Source organism: Solanum dulcamara, chromosome 6 (genome assembly GCF_947179165.1).
Source record: "Solanum dulcamara chromosome 6, daSolDulc1.2, whole genome shotgun sequence".
Taxonomy (NCBI): Eukaryota; Viridiplantae; Streptophyta; class Magnoliopsida; order Solanales; family Solanaceae; genus Solanum; species Solanum dulcamara.
Genome location: NC_077242.1, coordinates 73,797,855 through 73,808,298, shown reverse-complemented (window position 1 = coordinate 73,808,298; position 10,444 = coordinate 73,797,855). Strand labels below are relative to the sequence as shown.

The 10,444-nt window shown below is 28.9% G+C and overlaps 1 long non-coding RNA gene across 1 annotated transcript; it reads right to left on the bottom strand.

Moving 5' to 3' along the window:
• Positions 1–1,122: 1,122 nt before the first annotated feature.
• On the bottom strand, positions 1,123–7,491 carry LOC129891473 (uncharacterized). The gene is made up of 2 exons (XR_008767199.1): positions 7,012–7,491; positions 1,123–1,531 (listed from the first exon to the last, which is right to left on the bottom strand). It is a non-coding gene; the product is annotated as an uncharacterized LOC129891473 (long non-coding RNA).
• Between the last annotated feature and the right edge of the window lie 2,953 nt (positions 7,492–10,444).

The following is a 10,444-nucleotide window of genomic DNA, read 5'->3' as shown; positions in this document are numbered from 1 at the left end:
TACCTCCTCTAAGTTTTTGGCAGTTCATTTTTATCTCAGTAGAGTCTTAATTTTACTCTTTTAGTGGCACCTTTTGTTCCTCTTACCCATTACTTTGGAGGGTGGGGGAGGGAGGGAAGAGTTACTGGTTCAAATACATGATACTATTATCATCGCATGAACAATTATATATCCAATATGTTGTGGCAACGACTCAATTGCAAGAATGAAGCTCTATCAGCTGAGCTATATTCCCCCCAAATCAAATGGAGCATGCATGAAATAGTCAGCTATTTCCTTTAAAAAATAATCTGATGTAATTGGATTATTTTGAACTTAAACCAAAAACCTCAGTCGTGAAGTAAGTCATCACACCTATCGTTGGATAAGTTAAAAAAGAATAAAAAGAGTATTTAAAAGTTGTAAAGATACGGGTAAGAGAAATAAGACATCAATCCTTCAAAGTCAATTCATGAAACTAAAAATAAATATGCATTAAAAGAAAAATAAGACTTAACTAGAAATAAATATATTATTATAATCATAATAAGACTATTAAAAAGAAAAATAAACGGTACTCATAGGTAGGGAAGTCTTGAAAGCAAAGAAGAAAAAAGAAAAAAATACAGCTAAGTGTTCACAACGCGTTGAAGGATATGTATAATCATTTTGGATATGACTTTCTCTTTTTGGATACCAAACATTATTATTTATGAGAATCAACAACCCACTCCCTTTTCTTTTCCCCTCCTAGGTCAGGTATCAGTTTTAAAGCATCGATTAATTTAACTTTATATTAAATAAGATCAGTTAAATTTCTTAAAGGTGAGAGAGAATGAATTTAATTTAATTTAACTTCTTAACTTCTTAGCCTTATCTACCGTCTTTTTATGCTTTATTGAGTTGAGTTCTCTCGAAAACAGCCGTCCTACCTTACTATAGGAGTAAGGTCTACGTATAATTTATCCTCTCCAAACCTCACGTTATGGAATTTCACTGAATTGTTGTTGTTGTACTAGTCCAAAAAGATGAGAGATCCGCTAGGTGCTGGGGCCAAGCTGTAGGGAATTTTTCTAAGTAAAATTGAACAAGAACATAATTAATTACGTGGATTCATTATTGGATACAGCGGCGAAGTCAAGATTTTTACTAACATAATTTAAAATATGAAGAAAAATTAAAGGAATTCAACATTTGCGAAATATACACAAATGAACCTCCTCGACCCTAACGGATTGGATATGCTGCTTCTTTTTTTTCTTTTTGGTTAGAACAGAGAATTAATTACATGTTATGAAATAAATTAATTTGGCAAAATAAGGAGAAGAAACTAAGAGAAAAAGAAAAGAAAGGAAAACAGAAAAGAGAGAAAGTCGTGTAGTAATTTTTCTGTATCTATGTTGCCTGTTTCTGCAGGTACAAGAATGGACAAGAATGGTCATTTTATAAGGAAAGATGACAAGTGACTCAACTTGCCAATTTTCTTTTAATGGGTCCATGAAATGGACATCCACTACTCCATTTGCTTTTCTAATACTCCCCTGGTATGTCCCTGTAAAATAAAAAAAATTATAAGAAATAATATACATAATTATTCTGAACACTCATAGATGTTGTGTCTCATTAAAACTTTACTAGGGAAAAGTTGTGTGAAAGAAAAAAAGTACACACATCTGATAATACGCCTTAAGTGTTGTCTCATTAAAAACCTTGTTAGGAAAACCCAGTGGAACAAAATCTAGACTAAGAAAAAAATAGTGCAACACATATTATATTCCCCCTGATGAAAACATCATTTAATATCTCGAAGATGACGCATTCCAATCCTGTATCTTAATTTCTCAAAAGTTGAAGTTGGTAATGCCTTGGTGAACATATCTGTTAAATTGTCACTTGAAAGAATTTGTTGGACATCTATTTTACCTTTCTTTTGAAGATCATGGGTAAAAAAGAATTTTGGTGAAATATGTTTTGTTCTGTCTCCTTTGATGTACCCTCCCTTTAATTGAGCTATACATGCAGCATTGTTTTCATACAATATTGTTGGAGTATCTCTTGTTAAAGAAATGTCACATGTTTCTTGAATGTGTTGAGTTATTGATCTTAACCAAATACATTCTCGACTTGTTTCATGAATGGCTACTATCTCTGCATGATTTGAAGAAGTGACAACCATAGTTTGCTTTGTTGAATGCCATGATATAGTTGTACCACCATATGTAAATAAATAGCCTGTCTTCGATCGATCTTTATAGGGATCAGACAAATATCCTGCATCTGCGTTACCAATCAATTGTGACGTGGATTCATTTGAGTAAAACAATCTCATATTTATGGTCCCTCGGAGGTATCTGAATATATGCTTAATTCCATTCCAGTGTCTTCGCGTTGGGGAACAACTAAATCTTGCTAACAAGTTTACTGCGAAAGCTATATCTGGTCTAGAATTGTTGGCAAGATACATTAATGCACCAATTGCACTAAGGTATGGTATTTCAGCACCAACAAGCTCTTCATAATTTCATGAAGTCGAAATGGATCTTTATTAATATCAAGAGATCTCACAACCATTGGGGTATTCAGTGGGTGTCTTTATCCATGTAAAATCTCCTTAAAATATTTTCTGTATATGTTGATTGATGGCAAATATCTTATTTGCAAAATGTTCAATTTGTAGACCAAGACAAATTTTTGTCTTTCCGAGGTCTTTCATTTCGAACTCCCTTTTCAGACATTTTAATGCCTTTGAAAGTTCTTCTAGAGTTTCAATAATATTCAAATCATCAACATATACTGCTATTATGACAAATTCAGATCCAGACCTTTTCATAAAGACACAAGGGCAAATTAGATCATTTTTATATCTTTTTTTAGCAAACATTCGCTAAGACGATTGTACCACATTCGCCCTGATTGTTTCAGCCCATATAAAGATTTTTGCAGTTTTATTGAACAAGTTTTTTGGGAATCTTTATATATTTCAGGCATTTTAAATCCTTCAAGAATTTTCATAAGAATATTGTTAGCTAGAGAACCATATAAATAGGCTATAACGACATCCAGATGCATGCCAAGTTTTTCATTAACTGTCAGATTTATAAGATACCTGAAAGTGATTGCATCCACCACAGGAGAATATGTTTCCTAATAATCAATGTCGGATCTTTGCGAAAATTCTTGTGCCACAAGTCGTACTTTATATCTTACAACTTCATTTTTCTCATTTCTTTTTCGCACAAAGACTCATTTGTGCCCCACTGATTTTATACCTTCAGGTGTTTGGACTATCGGTTCGAAAACTTCGCGTTTTTCAAACGAAGCTAATTCAACTTAAATTGCATCTTTTCATTTTGGCCAATCATTCCTCTGTCTACATTCATCGACAGATTTTGGTTCAAGATCCTTATTTTGTTGCATTATTTCCATAGCAACATTATAAGCAAAACTATTGTCGACAATTATATTATTTTGGTTCCATATTCTTCCTGATGAGACATAATTTATTAAAATTTCTTTATCATTTTCAGGCGCATTAACCTCTTTCAAGGTCTTATCAATTGTTATGTCTCCTCGCTCTTTTTGAGCAGGTTCTTTCATATCATAACCATCTTGATTGTTTGCTCCTTTTCTTTTTCGAGGATTTTTATCTAAGGAATCGATCGGTCTACCACATTTTAAATATGATTTAGACTCATTTGCATTAATTAATTGTGCTATTGGGACATCAACTTGAATTGGAGCATTAGCAGCTGGAACATGAGATTTAGTAACTCTTGATAGGTCGGTGAATGCATCTGGCAGTCGATTAGTAATATTTTGCAAATGAATTATCTTTTGAACTTTCAGTTCACATTTATTTGTACGACGATCTAAATGAGATAGTGATAATGCATTCCAATCTATTTTCTTTTTCTGTTGCTTATTTTCTTTCCCTAATGTTGGGTATACTGATTCATCAAAATGACAATCAGCAAACCTTGCGGTGAATAAATCTCCAGTCATAGGTTCCAAATATTTTATGATAGAAGAAGATTCATACCCAATATATATCCCCAATCTTTTTTGGGGTCCCATCTTTGTGCGTTGTGATGGAGCAATTGAAACATATACTGCACATCCAAATATTCTAAGGTAGGAAATGTTCGGCTCCTGACCAAAAGTCAATTGTAATGGAGAGACTTTATGATAACTTGTGGGTCTAATTCGCACAAAAATTACTGCATGCAAAATAGCATGATCCCATAATGAAATAGGAAGTTTTGTTCTCATAAGCATTGATCTAGCAATTAATTGGAGCCGTTTAATCAATGATTCCGGTAGACCATTTTGAGCATGAAATGAGCAACCGGATGCTCAATTGTTATTTCAGTGACAAACAATAATCATTAAATAAATGAAATGTGAACTCACCAACATTATCAAGACGAATTGTCTTTATTGCATAATCTAAAAATTGTGCTCTTAACTTAATTATTTGAGCAAGTAATCTCGCAAATGTCATATTACGAGTTGATAATAAGCACACATGTGACCATCTTGTAGATGCATCTATTAAAATCATATAATATTTAAATAGTCCATGATGGGTGAATGGGCCCACATATATCACCCTGTATACATTCCAAAAATATTAGGGATTCAATACCCACTTTAATTACTGATGGTCTAGTAATCAATTTGCCTTGAGAACATGCAGCACAAGAGAATTCTTTAAATTGAAGAATCTTTTGGCTCTCAAAGAGTGCCCATGTAAACTCTCAATTATTTTGCGCATCATATTAAAACCAGAATGGCTCAACCAGTCATGTCAAATAATAAAATTATTTGAATTAGTAAACTTTTGATTTACTATGGCATGTGTTTCAATCATGCTAATACTTGTGAAGTATAAGCTGGATGAAAGAGCGGGTAACTTTTCAAGTATAAACTTTTCGCCCGACATCATTGTAGTAATGTAAAGATATTCATTCTTTTCATCATTTGTAGTCTCAATATGATAACCATTTTGACGAATGTCTTTAAAACATATTAAGTTTCTTTCAGACTTACTACAATATAATGCTTCATTAATTGTTAAATTTGTTCCTCCGACAAATACAACTTTAGCTTTTTCGGATCCTTCAATTAATCCTGTACTATCAGATATTGTATTAATATTAGCTTCTTTCATAATTGTCGCACCCTATTTTCGAACTGGTCGAAATAGTTCACAACATAAAAATGGTTATGCCTCTGATTTTGAAAATGTTTAGAGTCGCCAACTAATTTTAAGGAAAATATTAGAAAAATCATTAAAAATAAAACGTTAATGTAAACTCTGTTCTAATTTGCGAAACGAGTGAGATTCTAGGTAAGGGTTTGGGTTACTCGAGGGAAAGGTGTTAAGCATCCTCAGAGCCTATCCGAAGATAGTCCTTAAATTTAATTTTAGAAAAAAATAATTAGGGATATTTTATTCATTTATTTACTTTAGAAATATTGATAAGAAAAGTTTTATTAATTTGCGAAAGAGGATAAAATACCAGGTATGGTATATATATGTTTACAATATCCACGAAAAATTAAATAGTAATATTTATTATAAAAATGAATAAAAATTAAAAATAAATGTATCTGAAATATGTGAAAATTTATAATCTCTATATATATGTGGAAGTTGAGTTTAAAAGGTACGAGAATTTGTTACTTTATTATCTAGAATTAAGAAGTAAAAATAAATAAACAAATAAAAGACAATAGGTGGGTGTCAAATATAGCCATATCTATATTGTATAATAAATATGATTTGAGTAAATAATTGATAAAAGGGAGTTTTCATAAATAAAAAATAATATAAAAAGTGTTCAATCATTACGTAAAGTTTATGGTCTCACATATATTTACTATAAAAATAAAATATGCATATACATGTTGTTTGAAGCTTATAAGATCTTATTATGTTTTATTTACGTGTAGGGTCAAAATGATAACAGATATATATGTAGTAAAAGTAATATGTGTATTAAAATATAGGACTTTACAAAAAAGGAAAACAGTATTGATAAAAAGAATAATAGATATGAAAAAATAATATATCGAGTATAGTGAAAGTTGGTGAAAAAATATAAATATATATATACCTTGTGTTTATGACATATATGTATGTACCTTGTATTTTTAACCTGTTAATAAATTGAAAGTGTTGAAATAATACATTAGGTATAAAACTCCTAGGCCTTAAAAAAAGAAATAATAATAAATCACTCCCTTTTTAAAAAAAAAATAATCTAAATGGCTAAAAAATATTAAATAACAAATTATTTTATAAGAGAATTTATTAAAAAAAACTAAAATGATCTAACTATTGAGATTCATTCTATAATTATATTGTTAAAAAAAGTATAAGGCCATGTCTATTCTTGATAAAAATATCTATTTTTGTTTTTTTATTTTTTAGCCTTTAAACTAGGTTCAAACACATCTAAAAATAATTATCAAATGATATTAGTCCGTCTACAAAAGGATCTCAAATAAAGAGGAGAAATTAATATTAACATTCACATATATGTAAACATGTATGTAAAAATAAATTAATATATCAAAAGAAACATAATCAAAATAGTAACGAGAAAGGCCAAGAAATATTGACTTCTAATTTATAGGGCTCCGAGCTATGACGATCCTAATAGTTGATAACCCGATATTTTGGGCCAAAAATGAGTTCCAATATAGAACTCTAGATCTCTCTCTCTATCAAACATGAAATTTTATCAAACATGAAATTTTATCTCACTGCCTAAAATTAATCTATCCACACAAAGTATCTATGAAGCAATATTCACATTAACAGGGATTAAACAAACACAAATAAGATAAATTAATCAACAATTCCTCAGACTGACATTAATTCTTATTAACTACTTTTTATGCCTAGACTTCAGGAACATAGAGTAGCTGAATAAATTCAAACGGGCAGAATCAAGATAAAGATACAAACAATATTGTACTTTCAGAAACTAAAAAAAAAAAATTAATACGAGGGCAATTACTGACCTTGTGTGGAGAAGCAAACAAGGGCTTTGACGTCTCAAAGATTTCGCCGAGAAACTCAAAACTCAAAAATCAGAGAAGACCAAAAAGAAAATAGTAAAACTAGTAGGTTCGTGAATATGTGTGTATGTGTCTTCGAATGTGAAGACTTTTTCCGATTCCCCTCTGGAGGTGAAAAACTTGTTATTTATAGGCAAATCAGGATTCAAAAATTCGGATTTAAACTGAAATCAAAGACATTTATGAGGCCAACAAGGAGAAGGTGAGAAAAGATTTTATAAATCTTACCTTTTCTTTATCTTTGACTGAAATTTGTGGCATGGAGGAAATCTCGCCAATGAAGGTAGACGAAGAAAAAAAAAAGAGAGAGAATAGCAAACGAAGTGATGGCCGGATTTTCTGAAAATTGAAAGGAGAAGAAAAAGGAGGAGAAGAGGTATGGAAGATCTTCTAATCTTGGAAAAGAGGAGAAAATAAGCAAGTGTACCCCCCCCCCCCCCCCCTTTTTTTTTTTTTTAAATTAGCCTATCAAAAATGTAATCTCTTTTTTTTTATATATAAAAAAAGTATATTTTACAAGACTAGCTCATTTGACAAAATCAGTCCTTGTTAAAAATAAAATTGATATGAATTGGTAACTAATTTATTAATTAAGCTTTTCCCTAATTTCAAAAAATATTTATTTTTAACACTATAAAAAATGTATTTGACTGAAAATGATTCAACCCTTAAGAACGATATTATTTGGTATGAATTTCTCAAAATGATAAAATATGCAGAAAAAATGTTATATATTTATTAGTATTATTTTTATGTAAGACATAATATTTATGAAATAAAATTGCCGAATGAAATGAGAAAGTTTATCAATATATATATTCATATTTTTATGAGAGCTTTATTATTATTATTATTGTACACATATTTTAAAATTTAAAATCATAAATTTTGGAAATTTCTCCCATAATTCTCCATGGCCTACTATCTAAGAGTATATAAAATGAAACTAGAAAGTTATAATCAACAAGTGGACTTGGCAGTGAGGCAAAAGAAAAGGTGCACGATGATTCATTTTTTTTATTTTTTTATTTTATGGAAGGATAAAGAAACAATAAAAAAGATGAAAGCAATATTGATATTCTGAAGAAAAAAAAAGTTAAATGAGGAACCAAAGATAGTGTATGATGCACTCCCAAGCAATCTTGTCGAATAAAAAAAATTGAAAAAAAAGTTATTATCAAAAATATATATATATATATATATATATATATATATATATATATTTTCGTACCCTAGATAATAGAAATGCTTTTTACACCGGAATGTCATATTGGGGGATCTCAATAATTGAAAAACAAAGAGGCAACGGGCATGTCCCTATCAAAGGTCCCCAAAAAAAAAAAATCATTAAAACATATCTACTCAAATCTTCAATAAAACAACCATTAAAACATATCTACACAAAATTTCAATAAAGCAATTATTAAAATATATATACTCAAATGCCTTTTAACTTTTCCTCAATTTCAAAGTTCCCCTCTCAATGGCGCTATATATTTAATATGTTAGGTAGATTCCACATCTAAATTATTTATTTATTTATTCTTTTTTTAAAAATATATGTTGAATAAAATAAATAAATTAATTAACACACCTTAAATTACAGCATTGTTCACCTAATCCAAATCAAACTCATAATTGGCTCGAGTAAAGATAGAACAAAGTGTAACAATCCGAACTATCGTTAATTAAGAAAGACTAACTCGTAGAAAAATTGAGCGGTCCGGACTACCACAAAATAACTAATATATATATATATATATATATAAGGATTTAGCACATAGTATTCATTCAAAAAATATATTTTATTTATATAGTGTACCTTTCTGTTCATAAATTTAGCGACCTGTTAAACATTTTTATATAAAATGAAACAAATGAAGTATTAAATCACAATTTTCTCGTAAAATATCTTCTCCAAAGATCTGAAAATTTGATTTTGTACTCCATCTTTTTTAAAATAAATGATATTTTTATCTTTTCATTTTATTTTTTTTAAAAAAATGATGTTTTCACAAAATTAAGAAGCCCTTGATTGTTTTCCTTCCAATTTCATCTTTCCTCAAAAGAATGAAATTTTACATAACCAAGAAATCATTAAATAACTACTTATTTTTTAAAATACATTTTTTTTTTAAAAACGTGAGTGATTGTAAAATAATAATATATATACACACACTTCCCATTTCTTAGAAGTGAATAATTTTCGAATATGCTCAAGTTTTAAAAAATATATTATTCTCCATTCATTTTTATTTTTCACTGTTTAACTTGACACATTTATTAAGAAAACAATTATTGTTATATGTATTTTTTCACACTATTTCTATTAATCAAGGTTTGGTAATCATTAGGTCTTAAAAATGATTTAGAGAATAGTATTTAATGCTAAGAGTAAAACATGAAATAAATAATTATCTTTTCTTGAAATGTCAAATGTGATAAATAAAAAAAATAAAAATTTATTATTAGAAATAAATGTCAAGTAAAAGTTAACGGAGAAAATATAATTTATTCTTAAACGGAGGAATCAATTGGCACTTTTGCATGATTTTTGGGCAATGAGATCTTTATGTCTACATATCTTTATTATTTTTTGACAATTTTTTTTTTATCTTTTGTCATTTGACATTAAAGACATAATAATTGAAGAAAATGCAACTGACCCCTTCTTTTTCTTTTTTTTCAAATTAAAGGGATGTGATGAGGTCATCATATTAAAAAAATCTTCAACCTAATTGTGTTGGAATAATTGACAATAGTTTGAAAAATCTTATCACAAAGTTGTAGAATATGTTCATAAATTATTATTTTTTATTATATAAAAAATATATTGAAATAATTCTTATTATTACTGATGCTTAATTAAATATGGAAAATCAAAATTAGGTGTCAACAATAATCAAATAAGAGAAATATTTTTTATCTCTTAAAATAGTGTGTTGTGACTCTATCAATAAGACACATATCATCATAATTGATTTTGAATCGTGATGACTAGGGAATTTTCATATTCTTCATAAATAAAAAAGATACATTATAAGAACGTGAAAAACTAACATAAAAACTTTAAGAAATTGCACTGCCTTAAAAAATATTTTACAAAGTACAACATAATATCAAACATAATTAAAAAAATAGTAACTATTTTATAAGATTTATCCCCAGTTAGATGATCAATTCCTCAATCAATACTCATAAAATCTTCGGCTTTCAATTGAGTAATATTTGGTAGATCTCCGAAATCATCATCTTTATAAGCAAAGATTTGCCTCAATATTTTCATGTTTATATGAGTGGGTTGCTTCATCATCATTTTGAAAATTCAAGTATGCCTCCACATTGTTATCTCTTCTTTTGAGAGAGGCTTGATAAA